Source organism: Boleophthalmus pectinirostris, unplaced genomic scaffold (genome assembly GCF_026225935.1).
Source record: "Boleophthalmus pectinirostris isolate CB_2022bp ecotype Guang Dong unplaced genomic scaffold, ASM2622593v1 HiC_scaffold_8, whole genome shotgun sequence".
Classification (NCBI taxonomy): Eukaryota; Metazoa; Chordata; class Actinopteri; order Gobiiformes; family Gobiidae; genus Boleophthalmus; species Boleophthalmus pectinirostris.
Genome location: NW_026571515.1, coordinates 21492720 through 21497858, shown reverse-complemented (window position 1 = coordinate 21497858; position 5139 = coordinate 21492720). Strand labels below are relative to the sequence as shown.

At 40.1% G+C, this 5139-nt stretch overlaps 1 pseudogene; it reads right to left on the bottom strand.

Annotated features, from left to right (window-relative positions):
• LOC129412342 (taste receptor type 1 member 1-like) overlaps positions 1-4912 on the bottom strand; it is a 6959-nt pseudogene extending 2047 nt beyond the window's left edge.
• Positions 4913-5139: the final 227 nt, after the last annotated feature.

Genomic DNA, 5139 nt, shown 5'->3' with positions numbered 1-5139 from the left:
AACTTTTTTCATCAAGGGCCACATCTCTAAACACAGACGAAGGAGAGGGCTGATCGAGGGCCATAGACTGATACTCATTCGAGTGAATAATTCAAATATGTGCGGGTTTAACACATTAGAATGAGCCATCAGTCTTTATTCATGCTTAGATCCTTAAAATCACACACTAAATGTTAAATATGAGCTTTACCAAAGTAGATTTTCCAAAAAACTTGCAATAAAAAAAAAATCTTTAATTGATGGGCCAATTCACCTGGAAGCCTCAGGGCCAAAAAAAATGTGTCTGAAGGCCGCATTTGGCCCACGGGCCATAGTTTGGACATGCCTGCTTTAAAACATGACATTAAACTTTTATCTAAGCAGGTGATGGCCAAAGTACAGGTCAAATCTATGGACAGGTAAGAAGTTGAAGGGCTACTGTGGAACGTTCAACCAGAAAAGTTACACAGTGCAACTTTAAAACTTAAAAAAAGTTCAAACATTGTTCCTACAGGCTTATCCCTGGCTCAGCCCACGTCTGTATCCAAAACATCCAAAAGCATGTAGCTCAAAGTCCATCTCTGTGCTACAGCGAACGTTAAATCAGCGATCGCTTAAACTCAGCGCACAGCGTGAGAGACATGCATTCAGAGGAAAGCTTCGTCTGCAGCCTTCATCTGCCTCTCCACTCGAATTAAATCAATGTGAACCCAACAAAAGCCTCCACAGCAGTCTGCTAGTATCAGGACGAGCAGGGCCATGAGCAGCCAACAAGAAAAAGATAGAACAACAACATGGAACGCACTTCTGATAGACGAAAGATGGAGAGTTGTATTACTGCATGTTTTTAAATAACATCAAAATAAATGTGTAAATGAAATATATTAAATATGTTAATGTTTATGAAATGTGCTCAAAATGTACTTAAAGATGCACTATGTAGCTTTTTGGTTTGGGGTCTGTCACCTGCTTGTTTCTATGGATACTGAATGTCATTGCTTTGCCTGGAATGTTCCACAGTATGACATTAAACAGCCACATCTTACTTGTATTAACTTTCAGGTGGTTTTATAGCTCAAAAATACAAAGAAAAACAGGCATTCAGACTGTGAGCAGGATCACCTCTCCACATATTTGACCTGGAGTCTCTATGGTGATAAAAAGGTTTAATGCCATACTGTGAAACATTCCAGCTAAAGCAATAACATCTCCATGAAAGTGTATTTATTTTATTCTGTTCTATTTTTAGACTAATTTAACATTAATTTCCTCAGATTAATCTCAGTCCTGAAGTTAGTCAACTCTTGTTTCAGCTCGTCCTTCATTTCTGTGATTTTGTTGGTCAAACATAGGATAGCTTTAGCCGTGGTTAGCTCATCACCCGCTAAAGCTAGCTCAGGTTCCTTTTGCATGTTAGTATTGTTGTCCTCCGTGTCCGCGGGTGAGTCTACAGTCGTGCCAATTTCGCTTCTGGAAGGTCCTGGTTGTCTCTTAGGCTACGTTCAGACTGCAGGGTTTAACGCTCAATTCCGATTTTTTTTGTGAAATCTGATGTTTTTGCGAGGTCTTTTTCACATTTCCAATTAAATGCGACTTGTATGTGACTCCAGTGTGAACAGTAAACGGCCCGAAAGTGTCCCGCATGTGCACTGGAGACACGACGACGTCAACCGCAGCGAGCGTGCTCTGTGTTTACGGAAGTTGTCCAAAAATGGAGGCGAGCATTGAGCACCTGGAGATTTTAAAGTTCCTCTCGTACCTGGAGCCCAGAACATGAACAACTTACTTGTTTTAAGGAGGAGACTGAGAAGGAGAAGGACGAGGTTTTTGGAGGTGGCGTATTGTGCAGGGCAGTGCAGCTTACGTGCAGGAACGTGTGGATGTGGAGACGTAGCCAAGAGTGGTGAGTGGCGATGTGCTTCGCTTCAGTGACACGGAGTTCATTAACAATTTTCGCCTACTTCAGCGCAGAATAGTGACGTTTGTGGCTTGTTGATAACGTGTAGGTCGAATGAATGCGCTTTGGCCGTTCACACTGAAGTTGCATGTCAAAAGATCGGATATGTATCGGTTTCAGGACCACATATCCAAGTGGCCTGGGTCGCATTTGGAAAAAATCGGATCTGTGTGTCATTAAAAGATCGGATACAGTCACATGGAAGCCAAAAAATCGGATTTGGGTCACTTCAGGCTGCAGTCTGAACGCAGCCTTAGACCTTGTTCCACACATCATAAGTAACTTTAATAATCATAACCTCCGTTTTCTCCAGTTGCATGGAGTTTTCTCAGCTTCTGGTCAGGAAGGGCATAAAAGCTACTCCGCCATCTTACAGCGCTCACCAGAAGTCCCAACATTCCATTTCTACAAAGCCATATTGGATGTGAAGAGACTGTGCGCTCTTTTGACCTCACATGGCGATATTAGCTTTACAAATCCTGGTGGTTGTTGTTGTTGTGTCCTTAGGCAAGACCCTTCACCCACATTGCCTAGTATGAAAGTAGTCTGTGTGTGTGTGTGTGTGTGTGTTGGAGGTAGTTGGAGGTGCAGATAGCGCAGATTGGCAACCTCACTTCTGTCAGTCTGTCCCAGGGCAGCTGTGGCCACAATAGTATCTTACCACCAGTGAGTGTGGAGTGAATGAATAATGCTCTGTAAAGTACTTAAGGTGTCTTGAAAGGTGAGATATAAATCCAGTGATTAATGGTTAATGAATTCAAAATAACTTTTTTTTATCTTGTGTCTTTTTTTTCTAGGAAGCTCAGTCAACCCAGACGCAGGAAATGTGAGAGAAATAAGAAGCCTGTATTCTCTCTGTTGAATGTTGAAACACTCTCTGCACTCTGCACCCATACACCTTCAGACAGTCAGTCAGTTGAAATAGGCTCTTAAAGTGACAGTATCCTCTTTTTTTCCGGAAAGAGTCGGGAAGAAGTGACAAGTATTAATGAACGACACAAATCTCATCCATCTTTATTCCACCTCTTCTGCCACTGAGCTGTGACGACCAGAAGCTGCAGATCACGTCATAATTCCTAGTTACATTACGAGGACAAGAAATACAGGCAAATGAATATGGCCAAATTAACAGGTTATATAACATGCTGTATAAGCAGTTTACAAGCAAGCTCTTAGCATATACGAACTTATTAAATCTGAAGGCCGCATGCAAGCACTTAATCACCATGACCAATATATTTCAAAAATTACCTTGAATAATTATGGCAAATGAGGCTCGCATAAAAATCCAAGCACAGTTCACCCATTACTTCAAGGCAATGCAGATTTGTAAATTAAAATTACATGAAACACTGATCAGGTTACTAATTTATTAAAGGGCCAGTACCTGATTTTTTTTTCCCATGTAGTTGAACAAACTTTTTAAAAAGTCTTTGTTGCCAGTGGGACTCTATAGTGTTTTCCGGAGTGGAAAAGCTCAAACAAGCCCCATTTAAAACTCCCTAAACTCTCTGTCAGTTACAGAATTGAACCCACAAACCACAAACTGAACACTACACACTACACTACTTTACTCCCAAAAATATAAAATAACAAATTCTTACAAATACATAACCAAAAGAAAGGAAGACATTTTTACTATCTGTTGTGTTAAAACCAACACATTTCCATTTGAAGTCATTAATCACTGGAGAATCCTTAGTCACATGAGTGATTCTGCTGCTGCCTTGTTGCCTACATGCGATTTCTAAATACAAAAAAACACCAAAGGAGAAACAAATGTGTAAACTGTTCCCACTGACAGCTATTTAAATTCTGATGTTTAGAGAACGCCAAATACCACAGTGCAATTGTGTTCAAATCAGGAAAGCCAGTTATTAGAAATTATCAGTAATATTCATTGTGTTTTGTGGAACTCTTCAGTATTTTCCTGGCCTGCTGACAGTCACAAAAGCTTGGTTTGCTTGTCTCCATGATGTTATTACTTTGCAAGAAATGTTACACAGTAGAGCATTAATCTTGTTTATCTCTTTTTGGTGTTTTTTTTTGTTTTGTTTTTCATTTTTGGTAAATCCGCTGGTACTGTACTGCATTACAAAAACAAAAAACACATCTTGTCTATCTCCATGGTGACAAGCGGGTATGCCACCACAACAAGTTACAGGTCAGATCTGTGGAGAGACAAACCAGCTTACAAAACAAATCCATGTTGTTTAAGGTATTTTTAGCTAAACCAACCAAACAAAAAACAGTAATTTATCAAAATAAGAGATATAGATGTTTAATACTATACTCTACTGTAGAACATTCCAAGAAAACATTAACATCTCCATGGAGACAAGCAGGTGGTGGACCCCTACAGAAAAATTACACAGTGCACCTTTAAATATTGACTTCTAAACACAGTATACAACGCAGGTTAAACTAAAATATGATGACTCCCTCCCACATCTCATAGTCGTGATGTTTCTCCACCTGTAGAACTTTCCTCAGACTGATCATAGTCCATCCCTTTTTACGAAATCCTCACAGCTGAAGAGCGCATAACACGAAACCCATGGTCAAAGAAATTACCTGCTTTAGAAGATCTGAAGTCAGGTTTATAATTTCAAGTACTCACTTCACTTGTCATCTCCTTCACCAAATGGGCTCAGGTTTTCCACATTCACTGCACTGAAAAAACGGGCTATTAATTTCCACGAATAATAAAACAGTAAAAAAATAAAAATAAAATAAATAAATAATAATAATAATAATAAGGAAACAAATAAACAGACTACAATTTACCAGAAAAAAAAGAAAGAAAAAGAAATTCAGAAGTTAAAACATGAGACACTGATTTCTACTTTTTATTTATTTATTTTTTTACTCTTTACTTTATTAAATCTAAATCTGCACTTCTGCTAAAGTAAACTGCAGCTAAATTTGGAATCTCCTATTTTGTGGTTTGGCTGTGTTAGACCACCTTACCTTCATGCATCGGTATCAAAAAAAAGTCCAACATTACGCGCTCTGCTTCCCCCTTCCCATTCTCTCCGCGTGGGGGCGCCGCAGTCCCGCATTCCCCGGCTTCTCGCTCGCTTGACAGTGCAAAAAAAGTAGCATGAGAGGAGCGAGGAGGGACACGAAAGGAGGGGGGTCGCTTTTTAGATGCCGCGGTGCGGGTATCGGGGGAGCACGGAGGACTCGGCTCGTGTGGGGGA